The 20,683-nt window shown below is 42.3% G+C and overlaps 67 pseudogenes; all 67 read right to left on the reverse strand.

Moving 5' to 3' along the window:
* Window positions 1-93: 93 nt before the first annotated feature.
* LOC134585179 (5S ribosomal RNA) lies at window positions 94-212 on the reverse strand (annotated as a pseudogene).
* Window positions 213-346: 134 nt separating this feature from the next.
* On the reverse strand, window positions 347-465 carry LOC134585172 (5S ribosomal RNA; annotated as a pseudogene).
* Window positions 466-1,024: 559 nt separating this feature from the next.
* Window positions 1,025-1,143, reverse strand: LOC134585034 (5S ribosomal RNA; annotated as a pseudogene).
* A 134-nt stretch (window positions 1,144-1,277) lies between these two features.
* LOC134584883 (5S ribosomal RNA) lies at window positions 1,278-1,396 on the reverse strand (annotated as a pseudogene).
* A 134-nt stretch (window positions 1,397-1,530) lies between these two features.
* On the reverse strand, window positions 1,531-1,649 carry LOC134584884 (5S ribosomal RNA; annotated as a pseudogene).
* Window positions 1,650-1,783: 134 nt separating this feature from the next.
* Window positions 1,784-1,902, reverse strand: LOC134585140 (5S ribosomal RNA; annotated as a pseudogene).
* A 134-nt stretch (window positions 1,903-2,036) lies between these two features.
* LOC134584924 (5S ribosomal RNA) lies at window positions 2,037-2,155 on the reverse strand (annotated as a pseudogene).
* A 134-nt stretch (window positions 2,156-2,289) lies between these two features.
* LOC134585213 (5S ribosomal RNA) lies at window positions 2,290-2,408 on the reverse strand (annotated as a pseudogene).
* A 134-nt stretch (window positions 2,409-2,542) lies between these two features.
* Window positions 2,543-2,661, reverse strand: LOC134585099 (5S ribosomal RNA; annotated as a pseudogene).
* A 134-nt stretch (window positions 2,662-2,795) lies between these two features.
* On the reverse strand, window positions 2,796-2,914 carry LOC134585023 (5S ribosomal RNA; annotated as a pseudogene).
* Window positions 2,915-3,139: 225 nt separating this feature from the next.
* Window positions 3,140-3,258, reverse strand: LOC134584885 (5S ribosomal RNA; annotated as a pseudogene).
* A 134-nt stretch (window positions 3,259-3,392) lies between these two features.
* Window positions 3,393-3,511, reverse strand: LOC134585073 (5S ribosomal RNA; annotated as a pseudogene).
* Window positions 3,512-3,645: 134 nt separating this feature from the next.
* Window positions 3,646-3,764, reverse strand: LOC134584953 (5S ribosomal RNA; annotated as a pseudogene).
* Window positions 3,765-3,898: 134 nt separating this feature from the next.
* On the reverse strand, window positions 3,899-4,017 carry LOC134585182 (5S ribosomal RNA; annotated as a pseudogene).
* A 134-nt stretch (window positions 4,018-4,151) lies between these two features.
* LOC134585170 (5S ribosomal RNA) lies at window positions 4,152-4,270 on the reverse strand (annotated as a pseudogene).
* Window positions 4,271-4,404: 134 nt separating this feature from the next.
* Window positions 4,405-4,523, reverse strand: LOC134584887 (5S ribosomal RNA; annotated as a pseudogene).
* A 225-nt stretch (window positions 4,524-4,748) lies between these two features.
* Window positions 4,749-4,867, reverse strand: LOC134585254 (5S ribosomal RNA; annotated as a pseudogene).
* A 134-nt stretch (window positions 4,868-5,001) lies between these two features.
* LOC134585192 (5S ribosomal RNA) lies at window positions 5,002-5,120 on the reverse strand (annotated as a pseudogene).
* Window positions 5,121-5,254: 134 nt separating this feature from the next.
* Window positions 5,255-5,372, reverse strand: LOC134585245 (5S ribosomal RNA; annotated as a pseudogene).
* Window positions 5,373-5,597: 225 nt separating this feature from the next.
* On the reverse strand, window positions 5,598-5,716 carry LOC134584889 (5S ribosomal RNA; annotated as a pseudogene).
* A 134-nt stretch (window positions 5,717-5,850) lies between these two features.
* Window positions 5,851-5,969, reverse strand: LOC134584977 (5S ribosomal RNA; annotated as a pseudogene).
* A 134-nt stretch (window positions 5,970-6,103) lies between these two features.
* On the reverse strand, window positions 6,104-6,222 carry LOC134585070 (5S ribosomal RNA; annotated as a pseudogene).
* Window positions 6,223-6,356: 134 nt separating this feature from the next.
* Window positions 6,357-6,475, reverse strand: LOC134585201 (5S ribosomal RNA; annotated as a pseudogene).
* Window positions 6,476-6,609: 134 nt separating this feature from the next.
* Window positions 6,610-6,728, reverse strand: LOC134584890 (5S ribosomal RNA; annotated as a pseudogene).
* A 225-nt stretch (window positions 6,729-6,953) lies between these two features.
* On the reverse strand, window positions 6,954-7,072 carry LOC134585130 (5S ribosomal RNA; annotated as a pseudogene).
* Window positions 7,073-7,206: 134 nt separating this feature from the next.
* On the reverse strand, window positions 7,207-7,325 carry LOC134585079 (5S ribosomal RNA; annotated as a pseudogene).
* Window positions 7,326-7,459: 134 nt separating this feature from the next.
* On the reverse strand, window positions 7,460-7,577 carry LOC134585246 (5S ribosomal RNA; annotated as a pseudogene).
* A 225-nt stretch (window positions 7,578-7,802) lies between these two features.
* LOC134584891 (5S ribosomal RNA) lies at window positions 7,803-7,921 on the reverse strand (annotated as a pseudogene).
* Window positions 7,922-8,055: 134 nt separating this feature from the next.
* On the reverse strand, window positions 8,056-8,174 carry LOC134584978 (5S ribosomal RNA; annotated as a pseudogene).
* A 134-nt stretch (window positions 8,175-8,308) lies between these two features.
* LOC134585072 (5S ribosomal RNA) lies at window positions 8,309-8,427 on the reverse strand (annotated as a pseudogene).
* A 134-nt stretch (window positions 8,428-8,561) lies between these two features.
* LOC134585198 (5S ribosomal RNA) lies at window positions 8,562-8,680 on the reverse strand (annotated as a pseudogene).
* A 134-nt stretch (window positions 8,681-8,814) lies between these two features.
* Window positions 8,815-8,933, reverse strand: LOC134585035 (5S ribosomal RNA; annotated as a pseudogene).
* A 468-nt stretch (window positions 8,934-9,401) lies between these two features.
* LOC134585190 (5S ribosomal RNA) lies at window positions 9,402-9,520 on the reverse strand (annotated as a pseudogene).
* A 134-nt stretch (window positions 9,521-9,654) lies between these two features.
* Window positions 9,655-9,773, reverse strand: LOC134585181 (5S ribosomal RNA; annotated as a pseudogene).
* A 134-nt stretch (window positions 9,774-9,907) lies between these two features.
* On the reverse strand, window positions 9,908-10,026 carry LOC134584892 (5S ribosomal RNA; annotated as a pseudogene).
* A 134-nt stretch (window positions 10,027-10,160) lies between these two features.
* On the reverse strand, window positions 10,161-10,279 carry LOC134585047 (5S ribosomal RNA; annotated as a pseudogene).
* A 134-nt stretch (window positions 10,280-10,413) lies between these two features.
* Window positions 10,414-10,532, reverse strand: LOC134584936 (5S ribosomal RNA; annotated as a pseudogene).
* Window positions 10,533-10,666: 134 nt separating this feature from the next.
* On the reverse strand, window positions 10,667-10,785 carry LOC134585082 (5S ribosomal RNA; annotated as a pseudogene).
* Window positions 10,786-10,919: 134 nt separating this feature from the next.
* Window positions 10,920-11,038, reverse strand: LOC134584931 (5S ribosomal RNA; annotated as a pseudogene).
* A 225-nt stretch (window positions 11,039-11,263) lies between these two features.
* LOC134585237 (5S ribosomal RNA) lies at window positions 11,264-11,382 on the reverse strand (annotated as a pseudogene).
* A 134-nt stretch (window positions 11,383-11,516) lies between these two features.
* Window positions 11,517-11,635, reverse strand: LOC134585162 (5S ribosomal RNA; annotated as a pseudogene).
* Window positions 11,636-12,194: 559 nt separating this feature from the next.
* LOC134584981 (5S ribosomal RNA) lies at window positions 12,195-12,313 on the reverse strand (annotated as a pseudogene).
* A 134-nt stretch (window positions 12,314-12,447) lies between these two features.
* LOC134585066 (5S ribosomal RNA) lies at window positions 12,448-12,566 on the reverse strand (annotated as a pseudogene).
* A 134-nt stretch (window positions 12,567-12,700) lies between these two features.
* LOC134584893 (5S ribosomal RNA) lies at window positions 12,701-12,819 on the reverse strand (annotated as a pseudogene).
* A 134-nt stretch (window positions 12,820-12,953) lies between these two features.
* Window positions 12,954-13,072, reverse strand: LOC134584965 (5S ribosomal RNA; annotated as a pseudogene).
* A 134-nt stretch (window positions 13,073-13,206) lies between these two features.
* On the reverse strand, window positions 13,207-13,325 carry LOC134585046 (5S ribosomal RNA; annotated as a pseudogene).
* A 134-nt stretch (window positions 13,326-13,459) lies between these two features.
* LOC134585084 (5S ribosomal RNA) lies at window positions 13,460-13,578 on the reverse strand (annotated as a pseudogene).
* Window positions 13,579-13,712: 134 nt separating this feature from the next.
* LOC134584942 (5S ribosomal RNA) lies at window positions 13,713-13,831 on the reverse strand (annotated as a pseudogene).
* A 134-nt stretch (window positions 13,832-13,965) lies between these two features.
* On the reverse strand, window positions 13,966-14,084 carry LOC134584946 (5S ribosomal RNA; annotated as a pseudogene).
* Window positions 14,085-14,218: 134 nt separating this feature from the next.
* Window positions 14,219-14,337, reverse strand: LOC134585000 (5S ribosomal RNA; annotated as a pseudogene).
* Window positions 14,338-15,048: 711 nt separating this feature from the next.
* Window positions 15,049-15,167, reverse strand: LOC134585264 (5S ribosomal RNA; annotated as a pseudogene).
* Window positions 15,168-15,544: 377 nt separating this feature from the next.
* On the reverse strand, window positions 15,545-15,663 carry LOC134585255 (5S ribosomal RNA; annotated as a pseudogene).
* A 468-nt stretch (window positions 15,664-16,131) lies between these two features.
* On the reverse strand, window positions 16,132-16,250 carry LOC134584982 (5S ribosomal RNA; annotated as a pseudogene).
* Window positions 16,251-16,384: 134 nt separating this feature from the next.
* LOC134584894 (5S ribosomal RNA) lies at window positions 16,385-16,503 on the reverse strand (annotated as a pseudogene).
* A 134-nt stretch (window positions 16,504-16,637) lies between these two features.
* On the reverse strand, window positions 16,638-16,756 carry LOC134584975 (5S ribosomal RNA; annotated as a pseudogene).
* Window positions 16,757-16,890: 134 nt separating this feature from the next.
* LOC134585180 (5S ribosomal RNA) lies at window positions 16,891-17,009 on the reverse strand (annotated as a pseudogene).
* Window positions 17,010-17,143: 134 nt separating this feature from the next.
* LOC134585067 (5S ribosomal RNA) lies at window positions 17,144-17,262 on the reverse strand (annotated as a pseudogene).
* Window positions 17,263-17,396: 134 nt separating this feature from the next.
* LOC134585253 (5S ribosomal RNA) lies at window positions 17,397-17,515 on the reverse strand (annotated as a pseudogene).
* A 134-nt stretch (window positions 17,516-17,649) lies between these two features.
* Window positions 17,650-17,768, reverse strand: LOC134585226 (5S ribosomal RNA; annotated as a pseudogene).
* A 559-nt stretch (window positions 17,769-18,327) lies between these two features.
* Window positions 18,328-18,446, reverse strand: LOC134585127 (5S ribosomal RNA; annotated as a pseudogene).
* Window positions 18,447-18,580: 134 nt separating this feature from the next.
* LOC134584976 (5S ribosomal RNA) lies at window positions 18,581-18,699 on the reverse strand (annotated as a pseudogene).
* A 134-nt stretch (window positions 18,700-18,833) lies between these two features.
* On the reverse strand, window positions 18,834-18,952 carry LOC134585202 (5S ribosomal RNA; annotated as a pseudogene).
* A 559-nt stretch (window positions 18,953-19,511) lies between these two features.
* Window positions 19,512-19,630, reverse strand: LOC134585086 (5S ribosomal RNA; annotated as a pseudogene).
* A 134-nt stretch (window positions 19,631-19,764) lies between these two features.
* Window positions 19,765-19,883, reverse strand: LOC134584895 (5S ribosomal RNA; annotated as a pseudogene).
* A 134-nt stretch (window positions 19,884-20,017) lies between these two features.
* On the reverse strand, window positions 20,018-20,136 carry LOC134585143 (5S ribosomal RNA; annotated as a pseudogene).
* A 134-nt stretch (window positions 20,137-20,270) lies between these two features.
* Window positions 20,271-20,389, reverse strand: LOC134585051 (5S ribosomal RNA; annotated as a pseudogene).
* Window positions 20,390-20,523: 134 nt separating this feature from the next.
* LOC134585037 (5S ribosomal RNA) lies at window positions 20,524-20,642 on the reverse strand (annotated as a pseudogene).
* Window positions 20,643-20,683: the final 41 nt, after the last annotated feature.

Raw genomic sequence — 20,683 nt, forward strand, 5'->3', positions numbered from 1 at the left:
AAAGTTAACGGCACCTGAGGTTCCTAGTTGGTCTCCCATAGGGAAAAAAGTGGTCTGATTATGACATCATAATGCAAAAAAGAAAGAAACAAAAGCTTACGGCACCTGAGGTTCCTAGTTGGTCTCCCATACAAGTACTAACCAGGCCAGAGTCTGGATGGCTACCGAGATCTGACGAGATCAGGCATTTTCAGACTGGTATGGCCGTAAGTGAAATTAAGAGAATGCGATCTCGCTAATGTTGGTAGAATATCAAACTCTGGTTGCGACAAAAGACAAGACGCTTCTGGATAGGGAAAAAAGTGGTCTGATTATGACATCATAATGCAAAAAAGAAATAAACAAAAGCTTACAGCACCTGAGGTTCCTAGTTGGTCTCCCATACAAGTACTAACCAGGACCGAGTCTGGATGGCTTCCGAGATCTGACGAGATCAGGCATTTTCAGACTGGTATGGCCATAAGGGAAATTAAGAGAATGCGATCTCGCTAATGTTGGTAGAATATCAAACTCTGGTTGCGACAAAAGACAAGACGCTTCTGGATAGGGAAAAAAGTGGTCTGATTATGACATCATAATGCAAAAAAGAAATAAACAAAAGCTTACGGCACCTGAGGTTCCTAGTTGGTCTCCCATAGGGAAAAAAGTGGTCTGATTATGACATCAGAATGCAAAAAAGAAATAAACAAAAGCTTACGGCACCTGAGGTTCCTAGTTGGTCTCCCATACAAGTACTAACCAGGCCCGAGTCTGGATGGCTTCCGAGATCTGGCATTTTCAGACTGGTATGGCCGTAAGTGAAATTAAGAGAATGCGATCTCGCTAATGTTGGTAGAATATCAAACTCTGGTTACGACAAAAGACAAGACGCTTCTGGATAGGGAAAAAAGTGATCTGATTATGACATCATAATGCAAAAAAGAAATAAACAAAAGCTTACGGCACCTGAGGTTCCTAGTTGGTCTCCCATAGGGAAAAAAGTGGTCTGATTATGACATCATAATGCAAAAAAGAAATAAACAAAAGCTTACAGCACCTGAGGTTCCTAGTTGGTCTCCCATACAAGTACTAACCAGGCCCGAGTCTGGATGGCTTCTGAGATCTGACGAGATCAGGCATTTTCAGACTGGTATGGACGTAAGTGAAATTAAGAGAATGCGATCTCGTTAATGTTGGTAGAATATCAAACTCTGGTTGCGACAAAAGACAAGATGCTTCTGGATAGGGAAAAAAGTGGTCTGATTATAACATCATAATGCAAAAAAGAAATAAACAAAAGCTTACGGCACCTGAGGTTCCTAGTTGGTCTCCCATACAAGTACTAACCAGGCCCGAGTCTGGATGGCTTCCGAGATCTGACGAGATCAGGCATTTTCAGACTGGTATGGCCGTAAGTGAAATTAAGAGAATGCGATCTCGCTAATGTTGGTAGAATATCAAACTCTGGTTGCGACAAAAGACAAGACGCTTCTGGATAGGGAAAAAAGTGGTCTGATTATGACATCATAATGCAAAAAAGAAATAAACAAAAGCTTACGGCACCTGAGGTTCCTAGTTGGTCTCCCATACAAGTACTAACCAGGCCCGAGTCTGGATGGCTTCCGAGATCTGACGAGATCAGGCATTTTCAGACTGGTATGGCCGTAAGTGAAATTAAGAGAATGTGATCTCGCTAATGTTGGTAGAATATCAAACTCTGGTTGCGACAAAAGACAAGACGCTTCTGGATAGGGAAAAAAGTGGTCTGATTATGACATCATAATGCAAAAAAGAAATAAACAAAAGCTTACGGCACCTGAGGTTCCTAGTTGGTCTCCCATACAAGTACTAACCAGGCCCGAGTCTGGATTGCTTCCGAGATCTGACGAGATCATGCATTTTCAGACTGGTATGGCCATAAGTGAAACGAAGAGAATGCGATCTCGCTAATGTTGGTAGAATATAAAACTCTGGTTGCGACAAAAGACAAGACGCTTCTGGATAGGGAAAAAAGTGGTCTGATTATGACATCATAATGCAAAAAATAAATAAACAAAAGCTTACGGCACCTGAGGTTCCTAGTTGGTCTCCCATACAAGTACTAACCAGGCCCGAGTCTGGATGGCTTCCGAGATCTGACGAGATCAGGCGTTTTCAGACTGGTATGGCCGTAAGTGAAATTAAGAGAATGCGATCTCACTAATGTTGGTCGAATATCAAACTCTGGTTGCGACAAAAGACAAGACGCTTCTGGATAGGGAAAAAAGTGGTCTGATTATGACATCATAATGCAAAAAAGAAATAAACAAAAGGTTACGGCACCTGAGGTTCCTAGTTGGTCTCCCATACAAGTACTAACAAGGCCCGAGTCTGGATGGCTTCCGAGATCTGACGAGATCAGGCATTTTCAGACTGGTATGGCCGTAAGTGAAATTAAGAGAATGTGATCTCGCTAATGTTGGTAGAATATCAAACTCTGGTTGCGACAAAAGACAAGACGCTTCTGGATAGGGAAAAAAGTGGTCTGATTATGACATCATAATGCAAAAAAGAAATAAACAAAAGCTTACGGCACCTGAGGTTCCTAGTTGGTCTCCCATACAAGTACTAACCAGGCCCGAGTCTGGATTGCTTCCGATATCTGACGAGATCAGGCATTTTCAGACTGGTATGGCCGTAAGTAAAATTAAGAGAATGCGATCTCGCTAATGTTGGTAGAATATCAAACTCTGGTTGCGACAAAAGACAAGACGCTTCTGGATAGGGAAAAAAGTGGTCTGATTATGACATCATAATGCAAAAAAGAAATAAACAAAAGCTTACGGCACCTGAGGTTCCTAGTTGGTCTCCCATACAAGTACTAACCAGGCCCGAGTCTGGATGGCTTCCGAGATCTGATGAGATCAGGCATTTTCAGACTGGTATGGCCGTAAGTGAAACGAAGAGAATGCGATCTCGCTAATGTTGGTAGAATATAAAACTCTGGTTGCGACAAAAGACAAGACGCTTCTGGATAGGGAAAAAAGTGGTCTGATTATGACATCATAATGCAAAAAAGAAATAAACAAAAGCTTACGGCACCTGAGGTTCCTAGTTGGTCTCCCATAGGGAAAAAAGTGGTCTGATTATGACATCATAATGCAAAAAAGAAATAAACAAAAGCTTACGGCACCTGAGGTTCCTAGTTGGTCTCCCATACAAGTACTAACCAGGCCCGAGTCTGGATGGCTTCCGAGATCTGACGAGATCAGGCATTTTCAGACTGGTATGGCCGTAAGTGAAATTAAGAGAATGCGATCTCGCTAATGTTGGTAGAATATCAAACTCTGGTTGCGACAAAAGACAAGACGCTTCTGGATAGGGAAAAAAGTTGTCTGATTATGACATCATAATGCAAAAAAGAAATAAACAAAAGCTTACGGCACCAGAGGTTCCTAGTTGGTCTCCCATACAAGTACTAACCAGGCCCGAGTCTGGATGGCTTCCGAGATCTGACAAGATCAGGCATTTTCAGACTGGTATGGCCGTAAGTGAAATTAAGGGAATGCGATCTCGCTAATGTTGGTAGAATATCAAACTCTGGTTGCGACAAAAGACAAGACGCTTCTGGATAGGGAAAAAAGTTGTCTGATTATGACATCATAATGCAAAAAAGAAATAAACAAAAGCTTACGGCACCAGAGGTTCCTAGTTGGTCTCCCATACAAGTACTAACCAGGCCCGAGTCTGGATGGCTTCCGAGATCTGACGAGATCAGGCATTTTCAGACTGGTATGGCCGTAAGGGAAATTGAGAGAATGCGATCTCGCTAATGTTGGTAGAATATCAAACTCTGGTTGCGACAAAAGACAAGACGCTTCTGGATAGGGAAAAAAGTGGTCTGATTATGACATCATAATGCAAAAAAGAAATAAACAAAAGCTTACGGCACCTGAGGTTCCTAGTTGGTCTCCCATACAAGTACTAACCAGGCCCGAGTCTGGATGGGTTCCGAGATCTGACGAGATCAGGCATTTTCAGACTGGTATGGCTGTAAGTGAAATTAATAGAATGCGATCTCGCTAATGTTGGTAGAATATCAAACTCTGGTTGCGACAAAAGACAAGACGCTTCTGGATAGGGAAAAAAGTGGTCTGATTATAACATCATAATGCAAAAAAGAAATAAACAAAAGCTCACGGCACCTGAGGTTCCTAGTTGATCTCCCATACAAGTACTAACCAGGCCCGAGTCTGGATGGCTTCCGAGATCTGACGAGATCAGGCATTTACAGACTGGTATGGCCGTAAGGGAAATTAAGAGAATGCGATCTCGCTAATGTTGGTAGAATATCAAACTCTGGTTGCGACAAAAGACAAGACGCTTCTGGATAGGGAAAAAAGTGGTCTGATTATGACATCATAATGCAAAAAATAAATAAACAAAAGCTTACGGCACCTGAGGTTCCTAGTTGGTCTCCCATACAAGTACTAACCAGGCCCGAGTCTGGATGGCTTCCGAGATCTGACGAGATCAGGCATTTTCAGACTGGTATGGCCGTAAGTGAAATTAAGAGAATGCGATCTCGCTAATGTTGGTAGAATATCAAACTCTGGTTGCGACAAAAGACAAGACGCTTCTGGATAGGGAAAAAAGTGGTCTGATTATGACATCATAATACAAAAAAGAAATAAACAAAAGCTTACGGCACCTGAGGTTCCTAGTTGGTCTCCCATAGGGAAAAAAGTGGTCTGATTATGACATCATAATGCAAAAAAGAAATAAACAAAAGCTTATGGCACCTGAAGTTCCTAGTTGGTCTCCCATACAAGTACTAACCAGACCCGAGTCTTGATGGCGTCCGAGATCTGACGAGATCAGGCATTTTCAGACTGGTATGGCCGTAAGTGAAATTCAGAGAATGCGATCTCGCTAATGTTGGTAAAATATCAAACTCTGGTTGCGACAAAAGACAAGACGCTTCTGGATAGGGAAAAAAGTGGTCTGATTATGACATCATAATGCAAAAAAGAAATAAACAAAAGCTTACGGCACCTGAGGTTCCTAGTTGGTCTCCCATACAAGTACTAACCAGGACCGAGTCTGGATGGCTTCCGCGATCTGATGAGATCAGGCATTTTCAGACTGGTATGGCCGTAAGTGAAATTAAGAGAATGCGATCTCGCTAATGCTGGAAGAATATCAAACTCTGGTTGCGACAAAAGACAAGACGCTTCTGGATAGGGAAAAAAGTGGTCTGATTATGACATCATAATGCAAAAAAGAAATAAACAAAAGCTTACGCACCTGAGGTTCCTAGTTGGTCTCCCATACAAGTACTAACCAGGCCCGAGTCTGGAAGGCTTCCGAGATCTGATGAGATCAGGCATTTTCAGACTGGTATGGCCGTAAGTGAAATTAAGAGAATGCGATCTCGCTAATGTTGGTAGAATATCAAACTCTGGTTGCGACAAAAGACAAGACGCTTCTGGATAGGGAAAAAAGTGGTCTGATTATGACATCATAATGCAAAAAAGAAATAAACAAAAGCTTACTGTACCTGAGGTTCCTAGTTGGTCTCCCATAGGGAAAAAAGTGGTCTGATTATGACATCATAATGCAAAAAAGAAATAAACAAAAGCTTACGGCACCTGAGGTTCCTAGTTGGTCTCCCATACAAGTACTAACCAGGCCCGAGTCTGGATGGCTTCCGAGATCTGACGAGATCAGGCATTTTCAGACTGGTATGGCCGTAAGTAAAATTAAGAGAATGCGATCTCGCTAATGTTGGTAGAATATCAAACTCTGGTTGCGACAAAAGGCAAGACGCTTCTGGATAGGGAAAAAAGTGGTCTGATTATGACATCATAATGCAAAAAAGAAATAAACAAAAGCTTACGGCACCTGAGGTTCCTAGTTGGTCTCCCATACAAGTACTAACCAGGCCCGAGTCTGGATGGCTTCCGAGATCTGACGAGATCAAGCATTTTCAGACTGGTATGGCCGTAAGTGAAATTAAGAGAATGCGATCTCACTAATGTTGGTAGAATATCAAACTCTGGTTGCGACAAAAGACAAGACGCTTCTGGATAGGGAAAAAAGTGGTCTGATTATGACATCATAATGCAAAAAAGAAATAAACAAAAGCTCACGGCACCTGAGGTTCCTAGTTGGTCTCCCATACAAGTACTAACCAGGCCCGAGTCTGGATGGTTTCCGAGATCTGACGAGATCAGGCATTTTCAGACTGGCATGGCCGTAAGTGAAGTTAAGAGAATGCGATCTCGCTAATGTTGGTAGAATATCAAACTCTTGTTGCGACAAAAGACAAGACGCTTCTGGATAGGGAAAAAAGTGGTCTGATTATGACATCATAATGCAAAAAAGAAATAAACAAAAGCTCACGGCACCTGAGGTTCCTAGTTGATCTCCCATACAAGTACTAACCAGGCCCGAGTCTGGATGGCTTCCGAGATCTGACGAGATCAGGCATTTACAGACTGGTATGGCCGCAAGGGAAATTAAGAGAATGCGATCTCGCTAATGTTGGTAGAATATCAAACTCTGGTTGCGACAAAAGACAAGACGCTTCTGGATAGGGAAAAAAGTGGTCTGATTATGACATCATAATGCAAAAAATAAATAAACAAAAGCTTACGGCACCTGAGGTTCCTAGTTGGTCTCCCATACAAGTACTAACCAGGCCCGAGTCTGGATGGCTTCCGAGATCTGACGAGATCAGGCATTTTCAGACTGGTATGGCCGTAAGTGAAATTAAGAGAATGCGATCTCGCTAATGTTGGTAGAATATCAAACTCTGGTTGCGACAAAAGACAAGACGCTTCTGGATAGGGAAAAAAGTGGTCTGATTATGACATCATAATACAAAAAAGAAATAAACAAAAGCTTACGGCACCTGAGGTTCCTAGTTGGTCTCCCATAGGGAAAAAAGTGGTCTGATTATGACATCATAATGCAAAAAAGAAATAAACAAAAGCTTACGGCACCTGAAGTTCCTAGTTGGTCTCCCATACAAGTACTAACCAGACCCGAGTCTGGATGGCGTCCGAGATCTGACGAGATCAGGCATTTTCAGACTGGTATGGCCGTAAGTGAAATTCAGAGAATGCGATCTCGCTAATGTTGGTAGAATATCAAACTCTGGTTGCGACAAAAGACAAGACGCTTCTGGATAGGGAAAAAAGTGGTCTGATTATGACATCATAATGCAAAAAAGAAATAAACAAAAGCTTACGGCACCTGAGGTTCCTAGTTGGTCTCCCATACAAGTACTAACCAGGCCCGAGTCTGGATGGCTTCCGCGATCTGATGAGATCAGGCATTTTCAGACTGGTATGGCCGTAAGTGAAATTAAGAGAATGCGATCTCGCTAATGTTGGAAGAATATCAAACTCTGGTTGCGACAAAAGACAAGACGCTTCTGGATAGGGAAAAAAGTGGTCTGATTATGACATCATAATGCAAAAAAGAAATAAACAAAAGCTTACGCACCTGAGGTTCCTAGTTGGTCTCCCATACAAGTACTAACCAGGCCCGAGTCTGGAAGGCTTCCGAGATCTGATGAGATCAGGCATTTTCAGACTGGTATGGCCGTAAGTGAAATTAAGAGAATGCGATCTCGCTAATGTTGGTAGAATATCAAACTCTGGTTGCGACAAAAGACAAGACGCTTCTGGATAGGGAAAAAAGTGGTCTGATTATGACATCATAATGCAAAAAAGAAATAAACAAAAGCTTACGGCACCTGAGGTTCCTAGTTGGTCTCCCATAGGGAAAAAAGAGGTCTGATTATGACATCATAATGCAAAAAAGAAATAAACAAAAGCTTACGGCACCTGAGGTTCCTAGTTGGTCTCCCATACAAGTACTAACCAGGCCCGAGTCTGGATGGCTTCCGAGATCTGACGAGATCAGGCATTTTCAGACTGGTATGGCCGTAAGTAAAATTAAGAGAATGCGATCTCGCTAATGTTGGTAGAATATCAAACTCTGGTTGCGACAAAAGGCAAGACGCTTCTGGATAGGGAAAAAAGTGGTCTGATTATGACATCATAATGCAAAAAAGAAATAAACAAAAGCTTACGGCACCTGAGGTTCCTAGTTGGTCTCCCATACAAGTACTAACCAGGCCCGAGTCTGGATGGCTTCCGAGATCTGACGAGATCAAGCATTTTCAGACTGGTATGGCCGTAAGTGAAATTAAGAGAATGCGATCTCACTAATGTTGGTAGAATATCAAACTCTGGTTGCGACAAAAGACAAGACGCTTCTGGATAGGGAAAAAAGTGGTCTGATTATGACATCATAATGCAAAAAAGAAATAAACAAAAGCTCACGGCACCTGAGGTTCCTAGTTGGTCTCCCATACAAGTACTAACCAGGCCCGAGTCTGGATGGTTTCCGAGATCTGACGAGATCAGGCATTTTCAGACTGGCATGGCCGTAAGTGAAGTTAAGAGAATGCGATCTCGCTAATGTTGGTAGAATATCAAACTCTTGTTGCGACAAAAGACAAGACGCTTCTGGATAGGGAAAAAAGTGGTTTGATTATGACATCATAATGCAAAAAAGAAATAAACAAAAGCTTATGGCACCTGAGGTTCCTAGTTGGTCTCCCATACAAGTACTAACCAGACCCGAGTCTGGATGGCTTCCGAGATCTGACGAGATCAGGCATTTTCAGACTGGTATGGCCGTAAATGAAATTAAGAGAATGCGATCTCGCTAATGTTGGTAGAATATCAAACTCTGGTTGCGACAAAAGACAAGACGCTTCTGGATAGGGAAAAAAGTGGTCTGATTATGACATCATAATGCAAAAAAGAAATAAACAAAAGCTTACGGCACCTGAGGTTCCTAGTTGGTCTCCCATACAAGTACTAACCAGGCCCGAGTCTGGATGGCTTCCGAGATCTGATGAGATCAGGCATTTTCAGACTGGTATGGCCGTAAGTGAAACTAAGAGAATGCGATCTCGCTAATGTTGGTAGAATATCAAACTCTGGTTGCGACAAAAGACAAGACGCTTCTGGATAGGGAAAAAAGTGGTCTGATTATGACATCATAATGCAAAAAAGAAATAAACAAAAGCTTACGGCACCTGAGGTTCCTAGTTGGTCTCCCATACAAGTACTAACCAGGCCCGAGTCTGGATGGCTTCCGAGATCTGGCATTTTCAGACTGGTATGGCCGTAAGTGAAATTAAGAGAATGCGATCTCGCTAATGTTGGTAGAATATCAAACTCTGGTTACGACAAAAGACAAGACGCTTCTGGATAGGGAAAAAAGTGGTCTGATTATGACATCATAATGCAAAAAAGAAATAAACAAAAGCTTACGGCACCTGAGGTTCCTAGTTGGTCTCCCATAGGGAAAAAAGTGGTCTGATTATGACATCATAATGCAAAAAAGAAATAAACAAAAGCTTACGGCACCTGAAGTTCCTAGTTGGTCTCACATACAAGTACTAACCAGGCCCGAGTCTGGATGGCTTCTGAGATCTGACGAGATCAGGCATTTTCAGACTGGTATGGACGTAAGTGAAATTAAGAGAATGCGATCTCGTTAATGTTGGTAGAATATCAAACTCTGGTTGCGACAAAAGACAAGATGCTTCTGGATAGGGAAAAAAGTGGTCTGATTATGACATCATAATGCAAAAAAGAAATAAACAAAAGCTTACGGCACCTGAGGTTCCTAGTTGGTCTCCCATACAAGTACTAACCAGGCTCGAGTCTGGATGGCTTCCGAGATCTGACGAGACCAGGCATTTTCAGACTGGTATGGCCGTAAGTGAAATTAAGAGAATGCGATCTCGCTAATGTTGGTAGAATATCAAACTCTGGTTGCGACAAAAGAAAAGACGCTTCTGGATAGGGAAAAAAGTGGTCTGATTATGACATCATAATGCAAAAAAGAAATAAACAAAAGCTTACGGCACCTGAGGTTCCTAGTTGGTCTCCCATACAAGTACTAACCAGGCCCGAGTCTGGATGGCTTCCGAGATCTGACGAGATCAGGCATTTTCAGACTGGTATGGCCGTAAGTAAAATTAAGAGAATGCGATCTCGCTAATGTTGGTAGAATATCAAACTCTGGTTGCGACAAAAGAAGAGACGCTTCTGGATAGGGAAAAAAGTGGTCTGATTATGACATCATAATGCAAAAAAGAAATAAACAAAAGCTTACGGCACCTGAGGTTCCTAGTTGGTCTCCCATACAAGTACTAACCAGGCCCGAGTCTGGATGGCTTCCGAGATCTGATGAGATCAGGCATTTTCAGACTGGTATGGCCGTAAGTGAAACGAAGAGAATGCGATCTCGCTAATGTTGGTAGAATATAAAACTCTGGTTGCGACAAAAGACAAGACGCTTCTGGATAGGGAAAAAAGTGGTCTGATTATGACATCATAATGCAAAAAATAAATAAACAAAAGCTTACGGCACCTGAGGTTCCTAGTTGGTCTCCCATACAAGTACTATCCAGGCCCGAGTCTGGATGGCTTCCGAGATCTGACGAGATCAGGCGTTTTCAGACTGGTATGGCCGTAAGTGAAATTAAGAGAATGCGATCTCGCTAATGTTGGTCGAATATCAAACTCTGGTTGCGACAAAAGACAAGACGCTTCTGGATAGGGAAAAAAGTGGTCTGATTATGACATCATAATGCAAAAAAGAAATAAACAAAAGGTTACGGCACCTGAGGTTCCTAGTTGGTCTCCCATACAAGTACTAACCAGGCCCGAGTCTGGATGGCTTCCGAGATCTGACGAGATCAGGCATTTTCAGACTGGTATGGCCGTAAGTGAAATTAAGAGAATGTGATCTCGCTAATGTTGGTAGAATATCAAACTCTGGTTGCGACAAAAGACAAGACGCTTCTGGATAGGGAAAAAAGTGGTCTGATTATGACATCATAATGCAAAAAAGAAATAAACAAAAGCTTACGGCACCTGAGGTTCCTAGTTGGTCTCCCATACAAGTACTAACCAGGCCCGAGTCTGGATTGCTTCCGAGATCTGACGAGATCAGGCATTTTCAGACTGGTATGGCCGTAAGTGAAACTAAGAGAATACGATCTCGCTAATGTTGGTAGAATATCAAACTCTGGTTGCGACAAAAGACAAGACGCTTCTGGATAGGGAAAAAAGTGGTCTGATTATGACATCATAATGCAAAAAAGAAATAAACAAAAGCTTACGGCACCTGAGGTTCCTAGTTGGTCTCCCATAGGGAAAAAAGTGGTCTGATTATGACATCATAATGCAAAAAAGAAAGAAACAAAAGCTTACGGCACCTGAGGTTCCTAGTTGGTCTCCCATACAAGTACTAACCAGGCCAGAGTCTGGATGGCTACCGAGATCTGACGAGATCAGGCATTTTCAGACTGGTATGGCTGTAAGTGAAATTAAGAGAATGCGATCTCGCTAATGTTGGTAGAATATCAAACTCTGGTTGCGACAAAAGACAAGACGCTTCTGGATAGGGAAAAAAGTGGTCTGATTATGACATCATAATGCAAAAAAGAAATAAACAAAAGCTTACGGCACCTGAGGTTCCTAGTTGGTCTCCCATACAAGTACTAACCAGGACCGAGTCTGGATGGCTTCCGAGATCTGACGAGATCAGGCATTTTCAGACTGGTATGGCCATAAGGGAAATTAAGAGAATGCGATCTCGCTAATGTTGGTAGAATATCAAACTCTGGTTGCGACAAAAGACAAGACGCTTCTGGATAGGGAAAAAAGTGGTCTGATTATGACATCATAATGCAAAAAAGAAATAAACAAAAGCTTACGGCACCTGAGGTTCCTAGTTGGTCTCCCATAGGGAAAAAAGTGGTCTGATTATGACATCAGAATGCAAAAAAGAAATAAACAAAAGCTTACGGCACCTGAGGTTCCTAGTTGGTCTCCCATACAAGTACTAACCAGGCCCGAGTCTGGATGGCTTCCGAGATCTGGCATTTTCAGACTGGTATGGCCGTAAGTGAAATTAAGAGAATGTGATCTCGCTAATGTTGGTAGAATATCAAACTCTGGTTACGACAAAAGACAAGACGCTTCTGGATAGGGAAAAAAGTGGTCTGATTATGACATCATAATGCAAAAAAGAAATAAACAAAAGCTTACGGCACCTGAGGTTCCTAGTTGGTCTCCCATAGGGAAAAAAGTGGTCTGATTATGACATCATAATGCAAAAAAGAAATAAACAAAAGCTTACGGCACCTGAGGTTCCTAGTTGGTCTCCCATACAAGTACTAACCAGGCCCGAGTCTGGATGGCTTCTGAGATCTGACGAGATCAGGCATTTTCAGACTGGTATGGACGTAAGTGAAATTAAGAGAATGCGATCTCGTTAATGTTGGTAGAATATCAAACTCTGGTTGCGACAAAAGACAAGATGCTTCTGGATAGGGAAAAAAGTGGTCTGATTATGACATCATAATGCAAAAAAGAAATAAACAAAAGCTTACGGCACCTGAGGTTCCTAGTTGGTCTCCCATACAAGTACTAACCAGGCCCGAGTCTGGATGGCTTCCGAGATCTGACAAGATCAGGCATTTTCAGACTGGTATGGCCGTAAGTGAAATTAAGAGAATGCGATCTCGCTAATGTTGGTAGAATATCAAACTCTGGTTGCGACAAAAGACAAGACGCTTCTGGATAGGGAAAAAAGTGGTCTGATTATGACATCATAATGCAAAAAAGAAATAAACAAAAGCTTACGGCACCTGAGGTTCCTAGTTGGTCTCCCATACAAGTACTAACCAGGCCCGAGTCTGGATGGCTTCCGAGATCTGACGAGATCAGGCATTTTCAGACTGGTATGGCCGTAAGTGAAATTAAGAGAATGTGATCTCGCTAATGTTGGTAGAATATCAAACTCTGGTTGCGACAAAAGACAAGACGCTTCTGGATAGGGAAAAAAGTGGTCTGATTATGACATCATAATGCAAAAAAGAAATAAACAAAAGCTTACGGCACCTGAGGTTCCTAGTTGGTCTCCCATACAAGTACTAACCAGGCCCGAGTCTGGATTGCTTCCGAGATCTGACGAGATCAGGCATTTTCAGACTGGTATGGCCATAAGTGAAACGAAGAGAATGCGATCTCGCTAATGTTGGTAGAATATAAAACTCTGGTTGCGACAAAAGACAAGACGCTTCTGGATAGGGAAAAAAGTGGTCTGATTATGACATCATAATGCAAAAAATAAATAAACAAAAGCTTACGGCACCTGAGGTTCCTAGTTGGTCTCCCATACAAGTACTAACCAGGCCCGAGTCTGGATGGCTTCCGAGATCTGACGAGATCAGGCGTTTTCAGACTGGTATGTCCGTAAGGGAAATTAAGAGAATGCGATCTCACTAATGTTGGTCGAATATCAAACTCTGCTTGCGACAAAAGACAAGACGCTTCTGGATAGGGAAAAAAGTGGTCTGATTATGACATCATAACGCAAAAAAGAAATAAACAAAAGGTTACGGCACCTGAGGTTCCTAGTTGGTCTCCCATACAAGTACTAACCAGGCCCGAGTCTGGATGGCTTCCGAGATCTGACGAGATCAGGCATTTTCAGACTGGTATGGCCGTAAGTGAAATTAAGTGAATGTGATCTCGCTAATGTTGGTAGAATATCAAACTCTGGTTGCGACAAAAGACAAGACGCTTCTGGATAGGGAAAAAAGTGGTCTGATTATGACATCATAATGCAAAAAAGAAATAAACAAAAGCTTACGGCACCTGAGGTTCTTAGTTGGTCTCCCATACAAGTACTAACCAGGCCCGAGTCTGGATTGCTTCCGAGATCTGACGAGATCAGGCATTTTCAGACTGGTATGGCCGTAAGTAAAATTAAGAGAATGCGATCTCGCTAATGTTGGTAGAATATCAAACTCTGGTTGCGACAAAAGACAAGACGCTTCTGGATAGGGAAAAAAGTGGTCTGATTATGACATCATAATGCAAAAAAGAAATAAACAAAAGCTTACGGCACCTGAGGTTCCTAGTTGGTCTCCCATACAAGTACTAACCAGGCCCGAGTCTGGATGGCTTCCGAGATCTGATGAGATCAGGCATTTTCAGACTGGTATTGCCGTAAGTGAAACGAAGAGAATGCGATCTCGCTAATGTTGGTAGAATATAAAACTCTGGTTGCGACAAAAGACAAGACGCTTCTGGATAGGGAAAAAAGTGGTCTGATTATGACATCATAATGCAAAAAATAAATAAACAAAAGCTTACGGCACCTGAGGTTCCTAGTTGGTCTCCCATACAAGTACTAACCAGGCCCGAGTCTGGATGGCTTCCGAGATCTGACGAGATCAGGCATTTTCAGACTGATATGGCCGTAAGTGAAACTAAGAGAATACGATCTCGCTAATGTTGGTAGAATATCAAACTCTGGTTGCGACAAAAGACAAGACGCTTCTGGATAGGGAAAAAAGTGGTCTGATTATGACATCATAATGCAAAAAAGAAATAAACAAAAGCTTACGGCACCTGAGGTTCCTAGTTGGTCTCCCATAGGGAAAAAAGTGGTCTGATTATGACATCATAATGCAAAAAAGAAATAAACAAAAGCTTACGGCACCTGAGGTTCCTAGTTGGTCTCCCATACAAGTACTAACCAGGCCTGAGTCTGGATGGCTTCCGAGATCTGGCATTTTCAGACTGGTATAGCCGTAAGTGAAATTAAGAGAATGCGATCTCGCTAATGTTGGTAGAATATCAAACTCTGGTTGCGACAAAAGACAAGACGCTTCTAGATAGGGAAAAAAGTGGTCTGATTATGACATCATAGTGCAAAAAAGAAATAAACAAAAGCTTACGGCACCTGAGGTTCCTAGTTGGTCTCCCATACAAGTACTAACCAGGCCAGAGTCTGGATGGCTTCCGAGATCTGGCATTTTCAGACTGGTATGGCCGTAAGTGAAATTAAGAGAATGCGATCTCGCTAATGTTGGTAGAATATCAAACTCTGGTTGCGACAAAAGACAAGACGCTTCTGGATAGGGAAAAAAGTGGTCTGATTTTGACATCATAATGCAAAAAAGAAATAAACAAAAGCTTACGGCACCTGAGGTTCCTAGTTGGTCTCCCATACAAGTACTAACCAGGACCGAGTCTGGATGGCTTCCGAGATCTGACGAGATCAGGCATTTTTAGACTGCTATGGCCATAAGGGAAATTAAGGGAATGCGATCTCGCTAATGTTGGTAGAATATCAAACTCTGGTTGCGACAAAAGACAAGACGCTTCTGGATAGGGAAAAAAGTGGTCTGATTATGACATCAGAATGCAAAAAAGAAATAAACAAAAGCTTACGGCACCTGAGGTTCCTAGTTGGTCTCCCATACAAGTACTAACCAGGCCCGAGTCTGGATGGCTTCCGAGATCTGGCATTTTCAGACTGGTATGGCCATAAGTGAAATTAAGAGAATGCGATCTCGCTAATGTTGGTAGAATATCAAACTCTGGTTACGACAAAAGACAAGACGCTTCTGGATAGGGAAAAAAGTGGTCTGATTATGACATCATAATGCAAAAAAGAAATAAACAAAAGCTTACGGCACCTGAGGTTCCTAGTTGGTCTCCCATACAAGTACTAACCAGGACCGAGTCTGGATGGCTTCCGAGATCTGACAAGATCAGGCATTTTTAGACTGGTATGGCCATAAGGGAAATTAAGAGAATGCGATCTCGCTAATGTTGGTAGAATATCAAACTCTGGTTGCGACAAAAGACAAGACGCTTCTGGATAGGGAAAAAAGTGGTCTGATTATGACATCAGAATGCAAAAAAGAAATAAACAAAAGCTTACGGCACCTGAGGTTCCTAGTTGGTCTCCCATACAAGTACTAACCAGGCCCGAGTCTGGATGGCTTCCGAGATCTGGCATTTTCAGACTGGTATGGCCATAAGTGAAATTAAGAGAATGCGATCTCGCTAATGTTGGTAGAATATCAAACTCTGGTTACGACAAAAGACAAGACGCTTCTGGATAGGGAAAAAAGTGGTCTGATTATGACATCATAATGCAAAAAAGAAATAAACAAAAGCTTACGGCACCTGAGGTTCCTAGTTGGTCTCCCATAGGGAAAAAAGTGGTCTGATTATGACATCATAATGCAAAAAAGAAATAAACAAAAGCTTACGGCACCTGAGGTTCCTAGTTGGTCTCCCATACAAGTACTAACCAGGCCCGAGTCTGGATGGCTTCTGAGATCTGACGAGATCAGGCATTTTCAGACTGGTATGGACGTAAGTGAAATTAAGAGAATGCGATCTCGCTAATGTTGGTAGAATATCAAACTCTGGTTGCGACAAAAGACAAGACGCTTCTGGATAGGGAAAAAAGTGGTCTGATTATGACATCATAATGCAAAAAAGAAATAAACAAAAGCTTACGGCACCTGAGGTTCCTAGTTGGTCTCCCATACAAGTACTAACCAGGCCCGAGTCTGGATGGCTTCCGAGATCTGACGAGATCAGGCATTTTCAGACTGGTATGGCCGTAAGTGAAATTAAGAGAATGTGATCTCGCTAATGTTGGTAGAATATCAAACTCTGGTTGCGACAAAAGACAAGACGCTTCTGGATAGGGAAAAAAGTGGTCTGATTATGACATCATAATGCAAAAAAGAAATAAACAAAAGCTTACGGCACCTGAGGTTCCTAGTTGGTCTCCCATACAAGTACTAACCAGGCCTGAGTCTGGATAGCTTCCGAGATCTGACGAGATCAGGCATTTTCAGACTGGTATGGCCGTAAGTGAAATTAAGAGAATGCGATCTCGCTAATGTTGGTAGAATATCGAACTCTGGTTGCGACAAAAGACAAGACGCTTCTGGATAGGGAAAAAAGTGGTCTGATTATGACATCATAGTGCAAAAAAGAAATAAACAAAAGCTTACGGCACCTGAGGTTCCTAGTTGGTCTCCCATACAAGTACTAACCAGGCCAGAGTCTGGATGGCTACCGAGATCTGACGAGATCAGGCATTTTCAGACTGGTATGGCCGTAAGTGAAATTAAGAGAATGCGATCTCGCTAATGTTGGTAGAATATCAAACTCTGGTTGCGACAAAAGACAAGACTCTTCTGGATAGGGAAAAAAGTGGTCTGATTATGACATCATAATGCAAAAAAGAAATAAACAAAAGCTTACGGCACCTGAGGTTCCTAGTTGGTCTCCCATACAAGTACTAACCAGGCCCGAGTCTGGATGGCTTCCGAGATCTGACAAGATCAGGCATTTTCAGACTGGTATGGCCGTAAGTGAAATTAAGAGAATGCGATCTCGCTAATGTTGGTAGAATATCAAACTCTGGTTGCGACAAAAGACAAGACGCTTCTGGATAGGGAAAAAAGTGGTCTGATTATGACATCATAGTGCAAAAAAGAAATAAACAAAAGCTTACGGCACCTGAGGTTCCTAGTTGGTCTCCCATACAAGTACTAACCAGGCCAGAGTCTGGATGGCTACCGAGATCTGACGATATCAGGCATTTTCAGACTGGTATGGCCGTAAGTTAAATTAAGAGAATGCGATCTCGCTAATGTTGGTAGAATATCAAACTCTGGTTGCGACAAAAGACAAGACGCTTCTGGATAGGGAAAAAAGTGGTCTGATTATGACATCATAATGCAAAAAAGAAATAAACAAAAGCTTACGGCACCTGAGGTTCCTAGTTGGTCTCCCATACAAGTACTAACCAGGACTGAGTCTGGATGGTTTCCGAGATCTGACGAGATCAGGCATTTTCAGACTGGTATGGCCGTAAAGGAAATTAAGAGAATGCGATCTCGCTAATGTTGGTAGAATATCAAACTCTGGTTGCGACAAAAGACAAGACGCTTCTGGATAGGGAAAAAAGTGGTCTGATTATGACATCATAATGCAAAAAAGAAATAAACAAAAGCTTACGGCACCTGAGGTTCCTAGTTGGTCTCCCATAGGGAAAAAAGTGGTCTGATTATGACATCAGAATGCAAAAAAGAAATAAACAAAAGCTTACGGCACCTTAGGTTCCTAGTTGGTCTCCCATACAAGTACTAACCAGGCCCGAGTCTGGATGGCTTCCGAGATCTGGCATTTTCAGACTGGTATGGCCGTAAGTGAAATTAAGAGAATGCGATCTCGCTAATGTTGGTAGAATATCAAACTCTGGTTACGACAAAAGACAAGACGCTTCTGGATAGGGAAAAAAGTGGTCTGATTATGACATCATAATGCAAAAAAGAAATAAACAAAAGCTTACGGCACCTGAGGTTCCTAGTTGGTCTCCCATAGGGAAAAAAGTGGTCTGATTATGACATCATAATGCAAAAAAGAAATAAACAAAAGCTTACGGCACCTGAGGTTCCTAGTTGGTCTCCCATACAAGTACTAACCAGGCCCGAGCCTGGATGGCTTCCGAGATCTGACGAGATCAGGCATTTTCAGACTGGTATGGACGTAAGTGAAATTAAGAGAATGCGATCTCGTTAATGTTGGTAGAATATCAAACTCTGGTTGCGACAAAAGACAAGATGCTTCTGGATAGGGAAAAAAGTGGTCTGATTATGACATCATAATGCAAAAAAGAAATAAACAAAAGCTTACGGCACCTGAGGTTCCTAGTTGGTCTCCCATACAAGTACTAACCAGGCCCGAGTCTGGATGGGTTCCGAGATCTGATGAGATCAGGCATTTTCAGACTGGTATGGCCGTAAGTGAAATTAAGAGAATGCGATCTCGCTAATGTTGGTAGAATATCAAACTCTGGTTGCGACAAAAGACAAGACGCTTCTGGATAGGGAAAAAAGTGGTCTGATTATGACATCATAATGCAAAAAAGAAATAAACAAAAGCTTACGGCACCTGAGGTTCCTAGTTGGTCTCCCATACAAGTACTAACCAGGACCGAGTCTGGATGGCTTCCGAGATCTGACAAGATCAGGCATTTTCAGACTGGTATGGCCGTAAGGGAAATTAAGAGAATGCGATCTCGCTAATGTTGGTAGAATATCAAACTCTGGTTGCGACAAAAGACAAGACGCTTCTGGATAGGGAAAAAAGTGGTCTGATTATGACATCATAATGCAAAAAAGAAATAAACAAAAGCTTACGGCACCTGAGGTTCCTAGTTTGTCTCCCATAGGGAAAAAAGTGGTCTGATTATGACATCAGAATGCAAAAAAGAAATAAACAAAAGCTTACGGCACCTGAGGTTCCTAGTTGGTCTCCCATACAAGTACTAACCAGGCCCGAGTCTGGATGGCTTCCGAGATCTGGCATTTTCAGACTGGTATGGCCGTAAGTGAAATTAAGAGAATGCGATCTCGCTAATGTTGGTAGAATATCAAACTCTGGTTACGACAAAAGACAAGACTCTTCTGGATAGGGAAAAAAGTGGTCTGATTATGACATCATAATGCAAAAAAGAAATAAACAAAAGCTTACGGCACCTGAGGTTCCTAGTTGGTCTCCCATAGGGAAAAAAGTGGTCTGATTATGACATCATAATGCAAAAAAGAAATAAACAAAAGCTTACGGCACCTGAGGTTCCTAGTTGGTCTCCCATACAAGTACTAACCAGGCCCGAGTCTGGATGGCTTCCGAGATCTGACGAGATCAGGCATTTTCAGACTGGTATGGACGTAAGTAAAATTAAGAGAATGCGATCTCGTTAATGTTGGTAGAATATCAAACTCTGGTTGCGACAAAAGACAAGATGCTTCTGGATAGGGAAAAAAGTGGTCTGATTATGACATCATAATGCAAAAAAGAAATAAACAAAAGCTTACGGCACCTGAGGTTCCTAGTTGGTCTCCCATACAAGTACTAACCAGGCCCGAGTCTGGATGGCTTCCGAGATCTGACGAGATCAGGCATTTTCAGACTGGTATGGCCGTAAGTGAAATTAAGAGAATGCGATCTCGCTAATGTTGGTAGAATATCAAACTCTGGTTGCGACAAAAGACAAGACGCTTCTGGATAGGGAAAAAAGTGGTCTGATTATGACATCATAATGCAAAAAAGAAATAAACAAAAGCTTACGGCACCTGAGGTTCCTAGTTGGTCTCCCATACAAGTACTAACCAGGCCCGAGACTGGATGGCTTCCGAGATCTGACGAGATCAGGCATTTTCAGACTGGTATGGCCGTAAGCGAAATTAAGAGAATGCGATCTCGCTAATGTTGGTAGAATATCAAACTCTGGTTGCGACAAAAGACAAGACGCTTCTGGATAGGGAAAAAAGTGGTGTAATTATGACATCATAATGCAAAAAAGAAATAAACAAAAGCTTACGGCACCTGAGGTTCCTAGTTGGTCTCCCATACAAGTACTAACCAGGACCGAGTCTGGATGGCTTCCGAGATCTGATGAGATCAGGCATTTTCAGACTGGTATGGCCGTAAGGGAAATTAAGAGAATGCGATCTCGCTAATGTTGGTAGAATATCAAACTCTGGTTGCGACAAAAGACAAGACGCTTCTGGATAGGGAAAAAAGTGGTCTGATTATGACATCATAATGCAAAAAAGAAATAAACAAAAGCTTACGGCACCTGAGGTTCCTAGTTGGTCTCCCATACAAGTACTAACCAGGCCCGAGTCTGGATGGGTTCCGAGATCTGACGAGATCAGGCATTTTCAGACTGGTATGGCCGTAAGTGAAATTAAGAGAATGCGATCTCGCTAATGTTGGTAGAATAT

The sequence above is a fragment of the Pelobates fuscus genome, unplaced genomic scaffold (genome assembly GCF_036172605.1).
Source record: "Pelobates fuscus isolate aPelFus1 unplaced genomic scaffold, aPelFus1.pri scaffold_57, whole genome shotgun sequence".
In the NCBI taxonomy this organism is placed as follows: Eukaryota; Metazoa; Chordata; class Amphibia; order Anura; family Pelobatidae; genus Pelobates; species Pelobates fuscus.